We start from the raw sequence: 24,688 nt of genomic DNA on the forward strand, positions 1-24,688 counted from the left end.
TCGTATCCATAACACATACAGTAATAACGCTAAGGTAGGCATTGTTTTGTTAGTTTTACGTAACTTAAATGTTATTACGTATCGTCGTCACTGTGCACAGATTTGACAACCGATAAGCGGGCATGTTCACTCGTTGCACTGTTTATTTTCACTGATAACACTGTTCTTCCTAGGTCATGCGCAGCGTGATTGAAGACCAGTGGATTTCCATTCCACGACGTAAGTTCTGTGAAGGCATGGATGCATGACGTCGGACGGCAAAATGGTGGCTGCGTTGCTCGATTTCTCCAGGTGAGAGAAGCCGTCGTATTCCTAGAACATTCCATTCCATGAAGTCCCATTCCAAATTCTTCCGCCCATGGAGTTGTCGTCAATGCTTTCGTGTGTTGCGAGCGTAGTTCCAGTGTCTACCAGTACCTTATTTTGCACAGTTGCATCGCGGTAAATATTATTAGGCGATGCGCAAGAAATGTTGTTGTACTTCACATGAACAGTTCCCTCCACTCACACTTTATCTGGCGATGTACAAAGAATGTTTGTTAACAGGTTTTTTACACAAATATCTCATCGCGATGATTCTATTAGAGATATATGAAGAATAGTGTTAACAATTTTGCACACATACTTCATCGCGGTTACAGGGATTGCGATGTATGTAGAATGACTTTAAAGTAGTCTCTTTCCGATAAATCTCGTGGTTTTACACATTTTGGTACATATTACAAATTCTGATCACATTTACATATCAACGTATTACATTCTGCTTTGCATCAATACAGGTAAGTACATAAATACATTCCCGCGCCCGGGTTCCAGGGTTCGATTCCCGGCGGGGTCAGGGATTTTCTCTGCCTCGTGATAGCTGGGTGTTGTGTGATGTCCTTAGGTTAGTTAGGTTTAAGTAGTTCTAGTTTATAGGGGACTGATGACCATAGATGTTAAGTTCCATAGTGCTCAGAGCCATTTTTGAACATAAATACATTAAATTTTGGCTTTATATGGAATACATACATAATTTTACAAACCTTACATATTTTTGATCAATATTTTGCATTCGCGCAATGATGTCACCTGGAATTTGAAAAATTAAACACGATATCTGGATGCCTCAGCAAACAACGCCAAGCGCACATGTAGTAATGAAAAACGTCTAAATCAACGCACTAAAATCAAACCTACATAATTCCCGCAAGTCAATCGTGATTTCATTGCTCTTATGTCTAAGGAAACATTTACATTTCGAGAGACCATTAATACTGTCCTTCTGACATAACATACCTAAGCCTATAGTACAATTAGTAACTAGGTTCTGGACCACGAGGAATGGCCATTGTACTGTTCCATTACTTATCTTAATGGTCACAAAAACCTGTTTCGTAACTCTACTAGACTTGTTACCTATGTCAGTTAAAATATTACACTTTTGAACAGGAAACTCTGGTACAGGATCAAATTTCCTGTGTCCAGAACAATACTGGTTGGAATACTTCCTACTATACCAGTAGTTGTAGATAAAACTATTTAATTGCTAGATGAACGAATGACATTGTGTATTTTCCTGCAACAGTTCATCAGATAAGCTCTCATCATGACTGTAGTGTGTAAATTACAGTGTTCGCTGCTTAAAACTGTTGGCTACGTAATCATTGTGTTGTTAATCAGTGGTGTATGAAACAATGATTTGATACTGAAGTCGGCCGCCAAATCTTCTTCAGCCACGACCTGGGTCACAGTGGTGACTCTCCTTAATTCGACGTCGTCGTAATTGGTGCAGGTGATGATACAGGCGGAGGTGGAGTTTCACGTGACACTTCTATTCTGTTTACATGAGGGCATTGATTTTCCATTCTCCAATCTGTTGTGGTTTTTGTGTTTGAGCACCTTGACCTACCTGCTGATTGGTGGGTAAAGTCTCATTTTGATTTTGTACAGGCTGTGGCGGCATTTGCCACCGACCTGTGTTGATGTTGTACAGAGGTGGTGGACCAGTATTTTCGCATGCATTACCGTAGCTACTGTTCCAGTTCTTCTGTTGATTTTGAACAGGCTCATAATTGTTTCTGTTTTTGTTGCAGTTCTTGTAGTTTCCGTTTCTGTTATTTCCATGATTGTTGTTGTGGCGCCTCTTGTGTGGGTTGTCGCTTATTTTGTATGATGTGCTATGATTATTGTTCATAATGGGGTGTGTCTGCTGATTTTGATGTTTGTATTGGTTTGCAGAAGGAAGCTTTTGATTCTGCTGCGCTACGTAACCGACAGCAGCCGGCACGCCAGGATAAAGTTGCTTTGCCTGCACGTTTTGCCTGCCATTGACGTAATCATTGTGGCAGCTGTTTTGCCATACGGAACATTGATCCTCATATAACATATCATCAGAATCAGGTACAGTAAGAAAATATTCTGCATGATTGTCTGGAATGTGCTGGAACTTCTCTTTATTGTTAAATGGCAATCTGGCTTCCAGTGCGCGGGGTACATCGAGCGTGGCTACAGGTTCATCGAGAACGTGTCCGATATTCATATATTTCTCAAAATATCTTCGCAAACTGCCATGTTTAGCATTGAAAGGCTCTGTTTCCACAATCTGCTTTCTAAGCCTTTCTTGTACCGACTGCGACCATAATTTGGCTAGGAAAGCTCTTTCGAATTGCTCATATGTCACACATCTGTCGGCTTCATTATATGCCCAGACAGCTGCGTCACCCTGGATGCAACCTACAATTTAAGAAATTCTCTTTCGGTCAGTCCATGCTCTTGGGAACACATTTCTAAACGCATTCTGAAGAATTACAGGATGTACAGTACGTTTTTCTGGGATGAAACGTTCAAATTGCCGATGTTTAATCAGACTTTCTTCTTCTTTGACACTATAATGACGATTGCTATCACTGTCATTATTGCAGTGATCGGCTAGTGAATGGAAAGGAATATACTGCTCATAAATGTCACGATTATAATTAGGTGTCATGTGTATGGGTGTGTACTGTTGTCGCTGTGACGTGTATTGTGTACAGATGATACGTGTCACACATGCATCTGTTTTCATTACCAAAGCGAGGATTTTGTTATTAGCATTACTGCCTTCCGGTCGTATGTTATCGTTTAGTTGTTTGTGCTGTGTTGCACTGGACTGAGCTGCCTCAGGTATGACATGTTTATTATTTATGAAGAGATTCGGCTACAGTGTTGTGCACAACTGTCGGCAATTTTTCCTCTATACATTGGTCAAATTATTTATTTTTCTGCGTACCCTAGTCATGAAATTCTTTATTTACGTTGGTAAAGTGGTCGTGAGTGTGTATTTGCAGTTTGTAAGTTGTTTATCCATAATGTTAACTTTGCCTTCAACTACAGTAATGCGTGTTTTTATTGAGTCATGAACTGGCGGATAAGATTTGACTAGAGTGGCAACAGCTTCGCATGTACTGTTTAAATGTTTGACTTCAATCTGAAATATGTCTTTTCTGCTTTTTTTCCTCCTGTAAGTTCAATTCGGAAAATTTTGAGTCAAGTACTGACACTTGGCCGCTCAGTCTCGTGTTAATCTCATCTCCTCTTTCACACAAATTGTCATTAGAAGATTTTAGTGCTCTTAATTCGGCCTTGATGACGTCATGTCACGTTTTTAAAACTGTCATGTGTTCGTCAATGTCTTTTTTGTTTTGGGTCAACTGATTTTTGTTTTCAGTCATTTGATTTGATATTGATATCATGTAATATTTGGTTTCAGCCATTTGCTTGATAATCGCAATATTTGTCAACTGAAACTGTCTGCCCCCACCATGTCGTTTCACATGACGTCAAGGATAAGAATGGGCTCTGAGCTGGATTTAGCTATTTGACTAGTGGTCAGTCTATTTACGAAATGTCCGTCACTAGGAATGTTAACTGCTGACTGTTCGTTACTACTGGAGTCAACTCTGGAGTCATTGGCGATGTTTTGTCCAGTATCCAAGTTGGATTCAGCTTGCGTCTGTTGTCAGCTATATTACATTTTTGATACCTGTTTACGTGTTACCACCATGCTCCCTGCTGCAGTTGGATAAGCAGCTGCCAGCAGCAAGTCGTCTACTCCTAGCTGTTATTTGTTACATGGTTTAATTCTTAATTTCTTTGCGCGTTTTTGGTATTTGCATTGTTTAATTCATAAATTTCGGGCGTATTATGGTATTTGAGAGTTGTAGCATCGTGTTTTAGTACCTGAATAGTGTAAAATCGCGTGGTCTTCTTCCGCTGCCGAGCAGCGTGTCAGCAGTGCGCAAGTAGCAGCATTACTGCATTTACTAGGCAATCTTGTATTTTAATAATTAAATTTTGGGTCGAATTGTTTGTGCTCTCTGTAGATTAGTTCAGACGTTCTTTGCACAACAGTTTTTATCATGGATAGGGACTGCAACTACTGTGTTCGGATGCAGGCTGAGTTGGCATCCCTTCGCTCCCAGCTTCAGGCAGTGTTGGCTTTGGTCACACAGCTTGAGGCTGCCCACATTGAGGCTGACCCCTCACCTGTGGTATAGTGGGAGGTCGTCTCGAGATGTGGCAGGGGGCGAAAGTCATTCCAGAGGGCTGAACGGAAGGCCTCTCCCGTTTGTCTGATGAACCGGTTTCAGGCTCTGTCTCAGGCTGATACTGATCTTCGGCCTGACATGGCTGCTTGTCCTGTTCCTGAGGTTGCCCCTCAGTCTACAAGATCCGGGCGGTCGCAGAGGGTGGGCTTACTGGTAGTTGGGAGCTCCAACGTCAGGCGCGTAATGGGGCCCCTTAGGGATATGGCAGCAAGAGAGGGGAAGAAAACCAATGTGCACTCCGTATGCATACCGGGGGGAGTCATTCCAGATGTGGAAAGGCTCCTTCCGGATGCCATGAAGGGTACAGGGTGCACCCATCTGCAGGTGGTCGCTCATGTCGGCACCACTGTTGTGTGTCGCTATGGATCGGAGGAAATCCTCTCTGGCTTCCGGCGGCTATCTGATTTGGTGAAGACTGCCAGTCTCGCTAGCGGGATGAAGGCAGAGCTCACCATCTGCAGCATCGTCGACAGGACTGACTGCGGACCTTTGATACAGAGCCGAGTGGAGGGTCTGAATCAGAGGCTGAGACGGTTCTGCGGCCGTTTGGGCTGCAGATTCCTCGACTTGCGCCATAGGGTGGTGGGGTTTCGGGTTCCGCTGGATAGGTCAGGAGTCCACTACACGCAGCAAGCGGCTGCACGGGTAGCAGGGGCTGTGTGGCGTGGACTGGGCGTTTTCTTTAGGTTAGATGGCCTCGGGCAAGTACAGAAAGGGCAACAGCCTCAAAAGGTGCGGGGCAAAGTCAGGACATGCGGAGACCAAGGAGCAATCGGTATTGTAACTGTAAACTGTCGAAGCTGCATTGATAAAGTACCGGAACTTCAAGCGCTGCTAGAAAGCACCGAAGCTGAAGTCGTTGTAGGTACAGAAAGCTGGCTGAAGCCAGAGATAAATCATGCCGAAATTTTTACAAAGGCACAGACGGTGTTTAGAAAGGATAGATTGCATGCAACCGGTGGTGGCGTGTTTGCCGCTGTTAGTAGTAGTTTATCCTGTAGTGAAGTAGAAGTGGATAGTTCCTGTGAATTATTATGGGTGGAGGTTACACTCAATAACCGAGCTAGGTTAATAACTGGCTTTTTTTACAGACCTCCCGACTCAGCAGCATTAGTGGCAGAACAAATGAGAGAAAATTTGGAATACATTTCACATAAATGTTCTCAGCGTGTTATAGTCTTAGGTGGAGATTTCGATTTACCAGGTATAGACTGGGACACTCAGATGTTTAGCACGGGTGGTAGGGACAGAGCATCGAGTGACATTATACTGAGTGCACTATCCGAAAATTACCTCGAGCCGTTAAACAGAGAACCGACTCGTGGAGATAACATCTTGGACCTATTGATAATAAACAGACCCGAACTTTTCGTCTCTGTAAGTGCAGAACAGGGAATCAGTGATCATAAGGTCGTTGCAGCATCACTGGTATGGAAGCTAATAGGAATATAAAAAAAGGGAGGAAGGTTTATCTGTTTAGCAAGAGTAACAGAAGGCAGATTTCAGCCTACCTAACAGATCAAAACGAAAATTTTTGTTCCGACACTGACAATGTTGAGTGTTTATGGAAAAAGTTCAAGACAATCGTAAAATGCGTTTTAGACAGGTACGTGCCGAGTAAAACTGTGAGGGACGGGAAAAACCCACCGAGGTTCAACAACAAAGTTAGGTTCAAATGGCGCTGAGCACTATGGGACTTAACTGCTGAGGTCATCAGTCCCCTAGAATTAGAACAACTTAAACCCAACTAACCTAAGGACATCACACACATCCATACCCGAGGCAGGATTCAAACCTGCGACCGTAGCGGTCTCGCGGTTCCAGGTTGTAGCGCCTAGAACCGTTCGGCCACTCTGGCCGACAGCAAAGCTAGGAAAGTACTGCGAAAGCAAAGAGAGCTTCAGTCCAAGTTTAAACGCAGCCAAAACCTCTCAGACAAACAGAAGCTAAACGATGTCAAAGTTAGCGTAAGGAGGGCTATGCGTGAAGCGATCAGTGAGTTCGAAAGTAAAATTCTATGTACCGACTTGACAGAAAATCCTAGGAAGCTCTGGTCTTACGTTAAATCAATAAGTGGCTCGAAACAGCATATCCAGACACTCCGGGATGATGATGGCATTGAAACAGAGGATGACACGCGTAAAGCTGAAATACTAAACACCTTTTTCCATAGCTGATTCACAGAGGAAGACCGCACTGCAGTTCCTTCTCTAAATCCTCGCACAAACGAAAAAATTGCTGACATCGAAATAAGTGTCCAAGGAATAGAAAAGCAACTGGAATCACTCAACAGAGGAACGTCCACTGGACCTGACGGGATACCAATTCGACTCTACACAGAGTACGCGAAAGAACTTGCCCCCCTTCTAACAGCCGTGTACCGCAAGTCTGTAGAGGAACGGAAGGTTCCAAATGATTGGAAAAGAGCACAGGTAGTCCTAGTCTTCAAGAAGGGTCGTCGAGCAGATGCGCAAAAGTATAGACCTATATCTCTGACGTCGATCTGTTGTAGAATTTTAGAACATGTTTTTTGCTCGCGTATCATGTCGTTTTTGGAAACCCAGAATCTACCCTGTAGGAACCAACATGGATTCCGGAAACAGCGATCGTGTGAGACCCAACTCGCGTTATTTGTTCATGAGACCCAGAAAATATTAGATACAGGCTCCCAGGTAGATGCCATTTTCCTTGACTTCCGGAAAGCGTTCGATACAGTTCCGCACAGTCGCCTGATAAACAAAGTAGGAGCCTACGGAATATCAGACCGGCTGTGTGGCTGGACTGAAGAGTTTTTAGCAAACAGAACACAGCATGTTGTTCTCAATGGAGAGACGTCTACAGACGTTAAAGTAACCTCTGGCGTGCCACAGGGGAGTGTTATGGGACCATTGCTATTCACAATATACATAAATGACTAGTAGATAGTGTCGGAAGATCCATGCGGCTTTTCGCGGATGATGCTGTAGTATACAAAGAAGTTGCAGCATTAGAAAATTGAAGCGAAATGCAGGAAGATCTACAGCGGATAGGCACTTGGTGCAGGGAGTGGCAACTGACCCTTAACATAGACAAATGTAATGTATTGCGAATACATAGAAAGAAGGACCCTTTATTGCATGATAATATGATAGCGGAACAAACACTGGTAGCAGTTACTTCTGTAAAATATCAGGGAGTATACGTACGGAACGATTTGAAGTGGAATGATCATATAAAATTAATTGTTGGTAATGCGGGTGCCAGGTTGAGATTCATTGGGAGAGTCTCTAGAAAATGTATTCCATCAACAAAGTTGGTGGCTTACAAAACACTCGTTCGATCTATACTTGAGTATAACTCATCAATGTGGGATCCGCAACAGATCGGGTTGACGGAGGAGATAGAGAAGATCCAAAGAAGAGCGGCGCGTTTTGTCACAGGGTTATTTGGTAACCGTGATAGCGTTACGGAGATGTTTAGCAAACTCAAGTGGCAGACTCTGCAAGAGAGGCTCTCTGCATCGCGGTGTAGCTTGCTCGCCAGGTTTCGAGAGGGTGCGTTTCTGGATGAGGTATCGAATATATTGCTTCCCACTACTTACACCTCCCGAATAGATCACTAATGTAAAATTAGAGAGATTCTAGCACGCACGGAGGCTTTCCGACAGTCGTTCTTCCCGCGAACCATACGCGACTGGAACAGAAAAGGGAGATAATGACAGTGGCATGTTAAGTGCCCTCCGCCACACACCGTTGGGTGGCTTGCGGAGTATGAATGTAGATGTAGATGTATATTGCAAGAAAAATCTCTAAACTCGTTTGAGAATGAATTCATGAAATTAATTCTGTATGTCAACAATGTTGGCCTAACTGATCAAGAATTTCAGTTAATGGTGATATAATTAACATTAATGGCTGCTTGCCATTTTACGTTGCACATGACACAATTCGGCCATTTTGTGAAATGGTACGACTGCATTATTGTAATTAACTGTATGATAAGAATAATTTGGAATACTCAACCTAGAGTAAAAATGACTGCTACGGTTACGGAAAATTTTGACAAAAGTAGGAAGCAAGCTACAATTACTGAAAGCGCTTGGACTAGCGTGCTGATGGAAAAATGGGACGTTTTACCTTGGATCCAAGTATGCAGTGTAAATTCCAGGTTTCGTCAACAATTTCAGTGGTTCGTTTTTTTGTTTGGTCTCGTCAGATGTGATCCGACAATCCATGCAACAAAGAAAAACAATGTAGTAAATACAATAAAAGGTCTAGACATGAAGTCGCCAGTTTGATTTCTCGTGGCTTTTCCTGTCTCGTTTGAGAATGTCAGAGATCGGACAAAGAATAGTAAGTAATGATAATAGTATGTGATCAGTTTATACAAACTTGAGAACGGCTTTTTGCATACGGTCCGTTCATTGTACGGTTGACCGTGAGTGACTTTCCTGAAAATATTTGTTGATCGGACTTTGAATAATTCAAAAGTGGTGATTCGTACTGTACCATTGATAATATTTGTAACACGAAACCTTTAGTCATGTCAAGACGCCGTTTAATTGGAACAATAACTTAGAACATAAATGAAACACAAGATTGAATAATGTCACTGTATTCACAAAATATTATACTAAATTAAATTACATAGACACTTACATTAATTTTGTTGCTGTGGTCAACTATGAGTTCGCTTAGTGAGATTGCGACTCATGTAAAACGGAATTATTGCGGTAGACCAAATAGTTATCTGCAGCGATGCAGATATGCGTCCGATCACGACGGCTTCTAGAACAAGAAAGGTACCGTCTTTACGGCAAGACAAATTAACTGCTTAATTATTCTACTGTTTCAGCGGTTGCACGCCACAGTCGATACAACCACTTATACTAATTAATATATTAAGTAATTCTTTATTTATATTCTGAACTTATATCTACAAATTTGCAATATATCCACGCAGATGGCTTTAACCTTCCATAAACTCCCCCTTACAATAGAAATTTGAGCGCTAGTTGTCTTACTGAAGTATGCTAGTGGGATAACTCCAAGCAAAATTTCTAATAAAGAACAGGAAACTACCACCTATCACTGAAATGCAGCATGGAATGATATAACAGAATGATATAACACTATATGTTCAACCACAGGATAGGCCTCTCCTGCAAACAACTGAAATAAAGATAAAGTCATCTAATGTAGATGATACATACTATGAATTTACTACAATAAGCCCCACTAATTACGTACGACTAGTCCCTGACGTGCCAAAATCAGTAGCGGTTATTCTAGCCGAAACGGTACTAAAGTTATGACAGAGATCTTCACAATGGAATCCAATGAGTCGCTACCAAATTACATGTCTCACTCAGCGACCCGACCTTATCAATGTGAATCCACTCAAAAACCTGGTATCGACGAACATGTTTCGTCAAAGAAATGATTATTTTTGGGGACTTTTCTTTGGATAACAGGCGAAACTTCCGTTTAGCAATATTTATATACCTCTACATTGTTTAAACTTTTACATATTGCACCATTTCTTTTCCTATATATTTTGTTCCCCAAAATTCTTAGCATTAAAGTAATTTTTCAACATTACTATAACGCACTGATTGTTTACCTGAAGCTTACTATCTAACTTTCATATGAATTCGTAGGTTTTGCTTTCTGAAACTCTTTGTGTCCGCTTTATAACAGTCTACTCCAATGGTAGACAGCATATAGTAGTGACCATACTTTTAGGTTATTGGTATCTTTTACGTTACTCTTACATCTAGGACAATGAAATATTTAATGCTTCCTTATAATGCCAACAGCTTTTTAGACCCAAACTGACAAAATCCCGATTTCACTTGTCGGAATTCGGTGTTTTAACCACACCTGACGAGTATGATTAGGACCCGGTTATTTTATCAGCGTGTTAGCATAGTTTTTACTTCTCCATGCAGTTTAGAGAGTATGCAATGATGTTTTTACTACTTCTGTTTTCTTGGAGAAAGAAGATGGTACTCATTTTATGGGCTTCAACTTCGACAATACAGTGGTCTTCGCATACTCATTTACCTTTTATTTGTTTCCGTACCCACGTACATCATCGCTACACAACTTGTTAGGTCTTAGTATTTTGATGGTTGCTTTATACTCCCAATGACATTATATGAAGTAGTCGGCTGTGAACTTAAGAGAACTGCCTTCCTTAAGTAGGATCTGATTTTCTTGTTTATTTGGTTCACTGTGGTAAAGCCAATCTGTTCAGTGATATAAATGAAAGCAACCATATCTTTTATTCCGATTTTCTGTGTAACCTAGGCCAAAAGTTAGTTGTGAATATTCTTAGTGTCCGCTATGCATGCTATTTTCTCTTAATATGTCGACTTTAAATGAATGATTGGGGCTCATATACACTAGTCGGTTCCTCATCTAAAAGGATTTTATAGGATTTCATTATTTGAAAAAAAGACGTGCTTTTTTTGTACGGGGCTCTTGATTGTACGCGGTCTAGTGCTGAACTTTTTAATGATTTTACATGCTCCCTAGTAAATCTGTCATGTAAAATAGTTTTATGAATAACAAATGTGTACAACTATTTTAGTCTATTGTGACAGATCTACAGAGTGCTTTGATTGAATGATATTAAGAAATATACACTCATGTTTTAGTCTATTGTGCGCGATGTACGCTTAGATTTGATTAAACGCTAATACTTCCATTATTTTTAAGTTCAGGCGGTATTATGATTACATGTCCCTTGTAAACTTGACTTGCACGACCTAATATCACTACCTGTATACTCCTTTATAATAGAGGGGCCTGAAGACGGCAATATAAAATTGCCGAAACTGTTAGCATTTGATGTATAAAATGAAATAATTCAAAATATTCGGCTGATGGTAAACTTTTTGAATCGAGAAATACGTACCAGCCGATGTGCCCTAGTCATGATGGACCGACAGACACGTATTTTAAGACTAAGGCGGTGAAAAGTCTAGTAGGAAGACGAGAGTCCGCTTTCTAGGGAGCAGTCACGGGAGATGTGTGAACCGACTACTACAGGAAAAGCTAGGCGTAGAGTACCAGGTCACATTTGCTTTTTCCAATTTCGTGGTATACCTTTTTGCTTCTATCACATGTTAGACAAATGTAACATTTATTTAAGGTGTGCCGGCCGTTGTGGCCGAGCGGTTCTAGGCGCTTCAGTCTGGAACCGCGCGACTGCTATGGTCGCGGGTTCGAATCCTGCCTCGGGCATGGATGTGTGTGATGTCCTTAGGTTAGTTAGGTTTAAGTAGTTCTAAGTTCTATGGGACTGGACCTCAGATGTCCAGTCTCATAGTACTCAGAGCCACTTGAACAATTTTTATTTAAGATCTAGTGATAATCTTCCATATGTAATTAATTCTGCAATAATTTCGCCTAAACCTGAGGCTTTTCGAATTTTTGTGATTTTGAAGGCTACTGTGAATTCTTTTTGAGTCGTGCCGGCTTTCGTACTATCGATTTTCCTCCAAAAATCGTACCCTTTTTGGCGCTCGTGGTGCTGCCGCGAGTTGATCAACCGAGCGAATGTGGGGAGTGAGAGGCAGCTGGTAACGGCGCGTGGTCGATAGTGTACACAAGAGGCAGCTTTCGCAGTGAATACTGTCGCTATGAAAACGTTCATTCGGACCAGCGCCGGTTATACTGGACGTCCTTTAGGGTGAACTGCGTAGTGAAGAATTTGGTGGTCGTTAGCCGCTTATATGTTTTTGCAGGCCCTCACTCGTGACCTACCTTTCGGGATGTTGCTGGACACGGAGTTAAACTGATGTAATAAGGTGATATCACTGTATTTACGTCATTCGTTGGACGCACATTTTCTGCCCTCCGTGTTGCAAGTGTGATGAACCTGAGACAGATTACTGGTTGATTCTCAACCACAAAACCCTGTTCACAGTTTAACTTGTGGTTTGCCCCTACGAAACTTGGTGTATCATTCTGACTGCATTAATTCGTGTTTCTGTTTGATTGTGTTGATATTCTGGTTTACCATTTAAACCTTAGTATTATTTAATAATTTTAGAGTTTAGTCTGTTTCAGAGAGCACTATGTGACATTGAACAGACCGATGCACCAATGTATGGTCATTCCGCCAGATCTTTCTGAGCAGTCTTGAATGTTTCGGCACATCAAGGACGTTAATAACTGCAAGGCTAACTTATCGTTTTATGCCTTTCCTTGAAGAAATCTATTGTTAGTGTGATTTAAATTGCTTGTTTAAAATACCCGGGGTTTGCCAGAAATTTGGTTACTTCTTGGAGGCATTGACAATTTGGTTAAGGATTTTGGTACTAATTTGATGTTTTATCTAATGTTACTCTAAGAGCACTCCCTTGGGTTCATTGGGGTAGAATTATTTAATTAAGAAGTTTAAGTTGTAGCGTTTTCGTTATCGTATTGGAATGTGCGACAAATTGGATCGTAAGTTTTTACGATTTGTTGTATCTCTGAGCCTCGGTTGTGGGTTTGACCTACGCCTTCGAGCCCTTCTGTGTCCCCCTTATTTAGTAGGCTATAACGTTACGTTTATGCTCCAGGTACACCCTGTAACAGTTATCTGTTTTGTAGGTAATACTCTTCGAAGGTGTCTATGTGAGACAAAGTCGGTCTAAGACTTACATACCTCGCACTATTGCTGGTCGAACGGGACAACAGGCCATTTTCCACACAACCTGTTGTGAACGACGTTCGTGTTCGTACCAGTTTGGCGCCTGGAGATCAGATATATTTATAAGATAAGTGCCATCTATTGGTCCGAGGTTCACAAATTTAAAAGGAATTTCTGTATATGCCATTACTCCGTGTCCCTTTCAGGCGTAAGCTGTTTCAGACAAAAAACTTTCATGTTTAAAGTTGCTTATTCTGTTTATTCAATAACGAATGCACTTGTCAAGTATGGCATTTATTGTCTGTACGTCAATTTTGTCACTGTTCAGTATGTCTTCAGTCTAGTCCTCGAGACGCTTAACATCGAAAAAGTTTTATTGTAATCGCATTACTATAATCCCATGAAATTTGTACTAACGAAAAATGAATTCTTCCGCTTGTTCTGACACAATTGATTCCAATCATTCTACTGTTAACCTTGTTACAACAATCCAACAAAAGTTACATTAGCGTAGATCGGCTACGCCGTCTGATGTGTAACTAATAATTTCTGTAACAACAAACTGTTCAGAGAGTTGTTACTTAATCCTAGTTTTTTGCTTTTACTGATCGTATCTGTATCAGAATTATTGTATCAAAGGCCAACTTGTGAATATTTTGATATCTGGTAAATAATCGTTCGGCAAATTTTTTTGTTGTAATTCTTATTTTAATTAATTGCTTACATGAATAAAGCCTTGTGTGATAAATGGTGAATGAAGTTCTCCCTTCCACTAAGACCCGTCCTTCCACTTAGTCGTTTATGGGCGTTTTATGAGGCACCGAAGTATCCCCTTATCACTTTTAATGTCATGCATTGTAGGCTTACTATCTCTGTTTCTAGATTTTCTTCTTTCATCTCGTCAGTGTTAGCATCATAACATAGATTCTTGCAGTATTTAATTCGCTTTTCTTTCGTAATATTATGCAAATGAATTGTATCATTTTCTGTTTCATTAAATTTTTTCTGTGCTTTGTATGGTATCTACTGATGGCCATGAATATCGCATTTTACACAGAAGCGCCAAAGAAACTAGTATAGCCATATGTATTCAAATTTTATGTAAAAGGCAGAATATGGAACTGCGGCCGACAATGCCTATATAAGATCATAAGAGTCTGTCGCAGTTGTTAGATAGGTTGTGTTGCTACAATGGCAGGTTAGCAGGATTTAAGTGAGTTTCAACGTGGTGTTATGGTCGGCGAACATGCGAAGGGACACAGCGTCTCCGAGGTGGCGATAGTGTGGGGATTTCTCCGTACGACTATTTCACGAGTGTACCGTGAATATCAGGAATCCTGTAAACATCAAATCTCCGACATCGCTGCAGCCGGAAATAGATCCTGCAAGAACGGGATCAACAACGACTGAAGAGAATCGTTCAATGTGACAGAAGTGCAACTCTTCCGAAACCTGCAGCAGATTTCAATGCTAGGCCGTCAACAAGTGTTAGCGTGCGAACCATTCAACGAAACAATCATCGATGTGCGCTTTCGGAGCGGAAGGCCCACTCATGTACCCTTGATGACTGCACGACACAAAGCTTTACTCCTTGCCTGGGCCCTTCAACACCGACATCGGACTGTTGATTGGAAGCATGTTGTTTGGTCGGACGAGTCGCGTTTCAAATTGTATCGAGCGCATGGACGGATAAGGGTGTGGAGACAACCTCATGAATCCTTGAACCCTGTATGTTAGCAGGGACTGTTCAAGCTGGTGGAGGATCTGTAATGATGTGGGGCGTGTGCTGTTGAAGTGACGAGCATCTTGTCCGAATACCTGCATCCATGTGTCCATTGTGCATTCCGGTAGACTTAGGCAATTCCAGCGGGATAATACGACACCCCAGAGGTCCAGAATTGCTACAGAGTGGCTCCAGGAACACACTTCAGAGTTTTAACACTCCCACTGGCCATCAAACATCCCAGACATCAATTTACTCAGCATTCTGGGATGCCTTGCAACAAGCTGTTAGATAGAGATCTCCACCCCCCTCGTACTCTTACGGGTTTATGGACAGGCCTGCAGGATTCATGGTGTCAATTCCTACCAGCACTACTTCAGACATTAGTAAAGTCCATGCAATGTCTTGCTGCAGCACTTCTGAGTGCTCGCAGGTGCCCTACACGATATTAAACAGGTGTACCAGATTCTCTGGCTCTTCAGTGTATATCACTAATGTATCTGTCCCAGACTTGTAGTGGGTTCTTTTCAGTATTACGAGGGTTGAATGAAAAGTAATGCCTCCATCTTCTTTAATTGGGTTTGGATGGGAATATTTTAATAAATCAAAAGCAGAAATATTCGTAGAATGTGATCTTCAATTTCCAATATTCAATTTTTCACATAAACACCAGCTAATTGGATACATTTCTGCCAACGATGAACAAGTTTTCTGAAGCCGTCACGGAAGAAGTCGACACTCGGTTTCCGCAACCACAGTCTCACAGTCCTCTCAACGTCTTCATCAGAAGCATAATGATGTCGCCGCAGATCGTCTTTCACTATCGGGAACCGATAGAAGTCATACGGTAGTGAGATTCAGTCTCTAAAGTCTTGCTGTGGTGGCACGTGATGTGTGTGCTTTGGCGTTGTCATGCTACAGGAAAACATTTCCCTCTTCCTTTCGGACCCTTGTTAGCCGTCATTTCAGAGTTCACAGCGTTGTGATGTAACGCTGTGAATTTATTGTTGTTCCACGGTCAAGGAAATCAACATAGATAACACCATCTGCGTCCCCGAACACTGTGGCCATGATTTTTCCAGATGAGGGCTGCGTCTTGAATCTCTTTTTCTGGAGCGAGCCTTTGTGTCGATATTCCATAGACTGACGTTTCGTCTTCGGGTCGTAGTGGTGTACCTACGTTTCGTCTTCTGCCAAAATTGAATGGAGAAAGCGTCACCTTCATTCTCGTAACGCGAGAGGAGTTCCTAGCAAATTCCAAGCCTATGCACTTTGCTTTCCGGAGTCAGCATCCGGGATACCCATCGTGCACAGATGTTCTGATAGCCAAGCAAACAAATAATGTGACCCACACGTTCTTGTGAAATGCTGATTGTGCTTGCAATTTCTGAGTGATACGACGATCGTTCTGAATCAATCTGTCAACATTTTGCTTCTGGAACTCGGTGGTTGCTGTCACAGGACTTCCTACTCTTTGTTTGTCACGAAGGTCAGATGTTCCCCCCTCAACATCTTTAAACTTACTCGCTCATCGATGCACAGTACTCACATCAACACAAATACCATAAACTGCTTTCATTCTCTGATGAATCTCCTGTTGTGTGTGTTGGGTACATAGTTCCGTGTAGTCAGTGCGTCCACAACTTTCCCAATAGAGCGCGCCCCACTAAGCGCAACAGCGCAGGTGCGGCGCTCGTACGTCTCCGCACTACGAGATGGCGCTGTCTTAGAGACGGACCAAATTCTGCTTCCGCCGATCTGCGTATTAATATGTCACGCAGACAATGAGATTGCTGCTAACGTAGAACCTTTTCTCCTCGCGGATCACATTCGCGCAGTGATACCTGGACGCGCGAGGTATTATAACGAGTGTACAGACCTCCGATCAGTCAGTCTGCATTAGTCTGTAGTCAAGTTTCAGTCTGCGCCTAATAAGATTATCATGTTCCTGTACATAGCCATGAAGAGAAATGTGTAGACACTTTGTCAAGTATCAGAGATATGTGAGAATAAGAGTAATGTACCAAGACCAAAGGAACTTAAGATTGTCAATTGTAAACAGCATCCAGAATCAAGTTATGTAATATCTATGATTTTTATTATTTTAATAAATGTGTGTGAAAATTAATCAATTTCTGTTTAAAGTTGGTCACCGTCAATCTGCTACTCTAAGCGTGCAAGTGGCATTTCTATTGTCTGACCTAACGGCAGAAGATAAACACGCCACGATAAGAGCACGAGACATATTGCTGACACTCGCCTACTTCGTTAGAGCGACAAGTCAAATAATCTGATGGTGTGCGTACCGAAGATCTTACAGTACGCACACCACAGTGTGACACCTTCTGCTGTCAAGAATTCAATGACTGCACGTTGCTTAAATCGTATTGACCAGTCGTTTGCGCAGGATTCCATACTTTACACTGTAACAACACAGCTGTTCAATGCTAAGGCATCCCGCCAACTGGAGCTGTAGAGAAGAGGCTACGGAACAAGCCAATACCTGCCGCATACCAATGCTGCCAACTGTTGAAGAGTTACGGAGGTGGAGGCATTACTTCTCAGTCAAACCTCGTATATTTTTGTAATTCCTTTTCTGTTTATACATTTGTTTATTTTCCAGGATAGGCTTTCAAAGTCACTTTTAACTGATGTTGGTGCTGAAAAAATTTTTCATCCAAGCCTTCGGTGAGATTTATTTCTTTTTCTAATGCCTCATTTGCTAGTTTTATTGGTTTTTCAGTATTAGTCCATTCTTTTTCAGTGGCGTCTAGGCTGTCTCATTAGCTAACTGTTTTTTACTCTAATGCAATTATCGGTTCGCTTTCTAAGATGTATGTGTACTCTTCCAGTCACGTATGACGCATGGCAGTCGTCATGGCGCATTCATAAGTCGTCCATTCAACAATTTCATGAAGTTTTACGATTCTGCAGAAAATGGACATGAATTCCGTATGTCATAAAGGTGTAGCTGGAAAGTCAAGTAATTTTGTTAATATTACAGCAAATCAAACAACGAATGTAGAAGATGTCGTCAGTGAGGATCTTGCGAAAATGATACAAACTAATCGTGAAAACTGAAAATCCTTCCTCGCATATTTTTATGTATTATATGACTTGCCGTTTAGAGGAGAAACAAATTCAAATGATGTTTATGGTGGTTTATCGCAGTTTGGGCTATTCAGGTGGCGAAACATTGAAAGAACGATTTGAAAATGCGCCTAAAAATGCTACCATAGTTTCTTTTTGATCACAAATTGACGTAGGTTCCGAAAGAAATAGTACAATTTTAAGTTACGCATTATCCTACAGGCCGTGCGTGTATGGAAAGACGGTTTCCACATAAATCGATTAGAAAATAGATGTTGAAAACTATGGTAATGATTCAAAAGCCCAAAATACGGAAAACCCAATTTAGCCTACACGATATTTCAATGGTAGGCGTACAATCACTTGAGAGAATAGGGTTACTACGGTACCAACCAGAAATAACGTATTGAAGGGAAAACATTGAATAAAATTAAAAAGCAGGTTTTACTATAAATGTACTATAAGCTTGTACGCGTTTATAACATTCACCAGGTACCAACAGGACAAAGCAACGGGAAGATGACAATGTCCTCAAAATTTCTTAATCACGTGTATGGGTAACATCTTTGACCCTACTGACATAAAATCTCGCGGGCGCCCTCGTCACTGTGTAAGGAGTTGACAGATGCTGTTGGACGTGAGAATACTTGACGGTCAGCACTACGACGTATATTTTGCACATGTCTGAGGCCCTGTGATGATAACACTACAAAATCCAAATATCCATAATTATTTAATGTTTGTTTGCCTTTAAAGGATTTCCATACGTTTAACTAAAAACATTTAATAAGATTTTACTGTATTAATATTCTGTGGGAGCGAGAGTTTAGAATGTGTATCTACAGGTGTCATGAAAGGAGGGTATAGAATGAACATCAACAAAAGCAAAACGAGGATAATGGAATGTCGTCGAATTAAGTCGGGTGATGCTGAGGGAATTGGATTAGGAAATGAGACACTTAATGTAGTAAAGGAGTTTTGCTATTTGGGGAGCAAAATAACTGATGATGGTCGAAGTAGAGAGGATTGTGATATTATTGGATTTCAGACAATTTGCATATGATAAAAGGACAGCCACCGAGCTGTAGTTTGTAATGATACTAAGCATGACAATGCGAGAGTAAAGAAATGAAATCTGTTTATAACGTGCGCCTATACCAAGACGCGCGGCCAGCGTTTAAAAGGTACACTATGACTCGCTGGGCGCAGATATTTAAAATCATTGCCGCAGCGCTTGATAGCAAGAAGCTGCGAAACAGAAGAAAGAACAATTTATCATTTGTTAGGAAAATTCTAGAGTCTTTATAGTTAGTTGTACTTCTGGTCGCCGATATGTTAACATGTACTTTATTACCTTTGATGTTTAGTCGCCGACTTGTTAAGACGTGTTGTGTAGCACCGCTACAAGTTATATTTCATTTAGTGTGAAAAACCACGTCATCACCAAAAAAAAACGTTTTTGTAAACTTTGTGACGATAAAAAATACTTACGCGCACGCCAGGACATTTAATTTTTAAAAAATATCACACATACAAAAGGAGCGATTGTTGGACTGCTCCATGTATGAGAAAAACATAAAAATGTAAGTTTTGTATTCATTGTAAATTTGTTAATGTTTATAGTTTAACGCCTTTGTTCTTTGAGAATACATTGATGCTTCACTGTACAGAAAATCTATGCTTATTCTTTTCTTTAAATTAACCACAAATAATGTTTATGTTTAAATGAACTTTGTTACAGGTTCGCTCTTTATCGCGGTGTCTCGATTGTATTTGGGAGACCATTAATGTGTTCAATTTCCGATCTGACAACTTTTTTTACAACATTTCACTGTTTTGCATTTTTTTTTATTATTCGAATAGGTCCCTTAGGTAATTTCATTGAAGAGTCTGATTGCGTGAAAGCAATCCGGGTTAAGAGGTCATTTGAGAAACTATTTTCGCGCAATCAATCTGTACGTCTCCTGAACACAATCGAGAACCGACGCATCGGCGATCATTCATTAATTATTCTCTCTTTTCAAGTCGTACCAAAAAACGGCCAAGAAGAACTGCCGTGAGTACGCAATCTAGTGTTAAAGGTTGCATTCTTTATCTTGTCGGCAAACACTGCCATAAATTATCATCATCAATGTTATATTTGGTTAAATACGAAAAGCAAAAAAACCTTTTAACGCTAGATGTGGCGCCCGAACAGGGACTTGACTAAAAAAACTAATTTGTTCTTTCTATTTTCATGCTACCATCTGGAGAAAATTGGAAGCCAAAACCAGTGATAAAAAAGAAGGACGCATATGCAGAAAATCGCACTAAGAATCCACAACAGCAATAAATAGCAGCGCGCAAGACAACTAATGTGAGTACGATTTTTCATTACGTTTGAAGCTTTGCGTACCGAGCATTCAGTCGGCTCGTGACATTCACTCTCTACGCTTTTTCCTTTTCCTCAAGCAATTTAATTTCCAAATTTCTGTTTCCTTTTGCTATTAGATCCGCCTCTATCACATCATTTCGCTTATAATAGTTAGAAATAGTTAGCAAGAATTTCCATTGTTGTGTATTTCAGTGAATCACAATGGCCGCTATCTGCGCCAGTTTCAGTGCTCTATAAGTATTTTTCATTTATTTTATCTCTCTCGTTGCCATATTGGCATTTTCGTGTGTCAGAGTTTCAATAGTTTATAACGCGCAAGCAATATCTGAGAAATCAGGACGCGAAATCCTTGACGCACCTGACAAGTGAAAATCATAATTTTAAAAAAAATTATCTTTTCTAGCTCGTGCAGTGTAACTACTTTAAATTTACGATGGCCGATGAGCAACCAAGGCAACTTAGACCGCGCGCGGGTGTAAACAGACCTGAATCTCGTAGTGAGGGAACAACAGAGGACGAAGCGACACGTGAGCTGTCGGCGCCACAGACCGCGTCGCAGTCACGTGAATGCTCGCTGTCAGATATACTAAAATTGTTTGCTGATATGAAAACCAGTTTTGAAGCAAACATGGGTAATCCCGGAACGCAAATCAGTCAGTTAACAAACTAAAGTGACAATCTTGGAACGCAAATCAGTCAGTTAACAAACCAAAGTGACAATCTTGGAACGCAAATCAGTCAGTTAGCAAATCAAAGTGACAGCAGGTTCAGCAGTTTAGAATCAAGGATAGAGGACATCCAAGCACAAATCAAAAATTCGAATGACACCATGGAGGAAAAAATTAAAGCCATTACCACTGCTTACGCAAGCGAGCTAAACGCAAGCGTACACGCAAAAATTGATAGTGTTCTTTCGATGGTGGAATCCGCCGAGACCAATATTGGTAGCAAGTTCATAGACATGCAGGCCCAAATAGATGTGTGTAAATCAACTGCGAGTGACTCTTTGAAACATTACAGTGATGTTTCAAAGAGAGTAAGCCAATTGACAGAAAGTGTCAACCACGTTGGCGAGCGAGTTGAAGACCTTGCTCAGCAAATATCCGATGTCAATATTGACAAAAAGACAACATGGAGGAAAAAATTAAAGCCATTACCACTGCTTACGCAAGCGAGCTAAACGCAAGCGTACACGCAAAAATTGATAGTGTTCTTTCGATGGTGGAATCCGCCGAGACCAATATTGGTAGCAAGTTCATAGACATGCAGGCCCAAATAGATGTGTGTAAATCAACTGCGAGTGACTCTTTGAAACATTACAGTGATGTTTCAAAGAGAGTAAGCCAATTGACAGAAAGTGTCAACCACGTTGGCGAGCGAGTTGAAGACCTTGCTCAGCAAATATCCGATGTCAATATTGACAAAAAGATCGCAGATGTCAACACCGGTATAAGCAATACACTTAACAGGGAATTTGAAGAGTGGATGCAATCCAAAGAACAGTACATTATCAGCAAGGTACACGCTGAACTAAAGGGTACGGTTAAATCTGCTACAGCAGAAATCTTAACCGCTCCCGGTACTTCTGGTGACACTTTAACCAGTGAATTAGGTGAAATCAGACGAGCATTTAGCCACGATCTTCCGGAATGGAAACGACAGCTTAGCAATGATATAGATCAACTGAGACGACAAGTTACGGAATTGCAAGGTGACAATCAAAGTGAGTATTCGCTACCGCCAGAACATGATAATCGTCAATATCCCGAGTGTCAGGTACAATTCTCACCAACAGTAAATAATACGCGTTGCGAAACTTCTACGTCACGTAGTCATGCCGATCAACTAACACTCGTTGAACTAATGCGAGACGAGAGTGTGCTAAAACACAGAGTTTTTCAACCTTTTATACCTGAAAAACGAAATATACATCCCATGGTATTTCTAAAATCATTCGCAGGTGCTTTTCCAGAGTCATGGAACGACAGGCAGCGGATACAGTTCATCTTAGGCTATGTACACGGTGAAGGATCAATTTGGGGTACAGAAATAATAAACAAATGTCACACCTATGCAGATTTTGAAAAGCATTTTTAGAATAAATTCTGGAGTTCAGGTATACAACAAAGACTCCGAAAAGAGGTTTACAACGCCGAACCTTTCAGCACCAAAGGAGGAGGTTTGAGACGTTATTTTGAAAAATATCTACGTAAAATTCAGTATTGGGACACGCCCATTTCAACCAAAGATGTAATCATGATCTTAAAGTCAAAACTTCCTGTGTCAATAAGAGAAAAACTAGTTAATGTGAGTGAAGAAGACCTAGAAGCCTTTCTTTCTGTTCTTGACAATTTGGATATGATCTATGAGGATGTGCGTGCGAGCGCGCGGAATAATTATAATAATGGAGCGCCCGCTCCGCAGCAGCACATAACAAATTGCGTCAAAGGAATGTCGTACCAACATAACACGGGACAACCAAACGCTCAGCCTTACGGCAATCATAACAGTTTCAACCGCCGTAATGGAAAACAATATAACAAATATCCACACCAGAATAGATACAATCCGATTTATCAAAACACACAGCAACAATACGGTAATTCACCGATAAATCACAACGGTAATTACCAGTACCAGAACAACAAGACGAATAATGGAAATCGTCACAAGGGAAAGAAATGGAGCAATTATAACAGACCACAACAGTACAGTCAGCCGAGTCACTTCACTCCCTCTCAGCAAATAAATTTTTCACAGCCGAAAAATGCGACATTTTCTCACCAACCCAACCAACAGTTCAGGAACAATAGTCAGAACAATTCGTCGGACGCTTTTCCTGACACCGCCGGTCATAATAGCCAAAGAAATCCGACCATTTTCTACACACAGGCGAACCAAGAACCAAACGCGTTGTCAAATAACACGAAATCAAGAAATGCACAAGTCTTATGGGATACGAACGCAAATTTTCGACCTGTTAGGTCGTAACATACTAGTCAAGTAAAAATAACTGACATTTCAGCTCCACCCCAGTCGGAAAACCATTAGCAGCTTCTTTAGGCCTCCACGGGGAAGCTGCGGAACCAATAAGCTCTCATATCTTTAACCACTCATGCCAACCTTAGAAAAAAAGACGCATGACAAACGCATTAGCAAAGTCTTATCGTATCGTATAAATGAACGAGTGCTATTAAAGACCCACTTCAACCATCTTCGATTCATCATAAGAATCGCAAGTGGCAGCACTTGTATGAAGGACCATATATTATATTAAGAAAGCCGCACATAGGTTGCTGTCTATTAGCTGACCCTGTATCTGGACGAATAAAAGGATTGTTTCATCACGCAGACTTGAAGAAATACCGCGTCAACCATTGAAAATATCTGTTAAGCTGCTAAAATAAAATATACACACACTATAAGTTGTCATACTATGTGTGAAGTACCAACGTATGTAAGAGTAATGCACAGGACTAATACCCTGTTGACCTGCCACGCAAGATAAGTAATTTATATGAGCACCTTAAGTAAAACACATTTATTGTAGGAGAGCAAGATTTGCCTTAGATGTAAGTTAGTTTTAAGTTAATTGAGCCATGAACGGCCACAGCCGAAAGAGCTGACAAATAAATATTATAGTAGGGACGTGCTAAGTGCCACCTGCTATCACTAGTTTTAAGTATAGCAAAGCTCTCTCCCCTTGAATGAAATAAATTAAAATGATCATTCAGACCAGAATGATTGCTCGTAGGTTAAAAAAAATTGATTAAGGTCGCTTACTCTAATGAGGTAAATGTTATGTTATGCATAAGGAGTGTGCGACAACAAATTTTATGAGACCACCTATGAAACGCAGCAGGCAAAAAGCAGCAGCTTAGCATATAAGAATCAAGTAAGTCAATAACGATCCAGGTAGCAGGAAAGAAGTGCGCAACTCAATTATTTTATTATAATACGGAGAAAACCGTATACGCACATAAGAATCTTACGGCACAGTGCAGCTGAAATACTTACAAAGATCATTTATAAATAAACTAATTTAGTACTAGAAATATCTATTTCAGGTCCTGGAGGTATGACGATTTTTTTTTTAGAAAACCAATTTTACGATACGTGGAACGGAAGATAGTTAACAGACACAGTTCACTGCTAATGCATGGTTTAAGTAATTTTAGATATGTATAGAAAATTGTTTAGAGAGCTGGATCAGACGACACTGAAACTACTGTATCGATTTAATTATACTATTTGTCATGAAAAACTAAGGTGGTGATAATTTATGTTAAAAGCTCATCATATCATACG

This window comes from Schistocerca serialis, chromosome 1 (assembly GCF_023864345.2).
Source record: "Schistocerca serialis cubense isolate TAMUIC-IGC-003099 chromosome 1, iqSchSeri2.2, whole genome shotgun sequence".
Lineage (NCBI taxonomy): Eukaryota > Metazoa > Arthropoda > Insecta > Orthoptera > Acrididae > Schistocerca > Schistocerca serialis.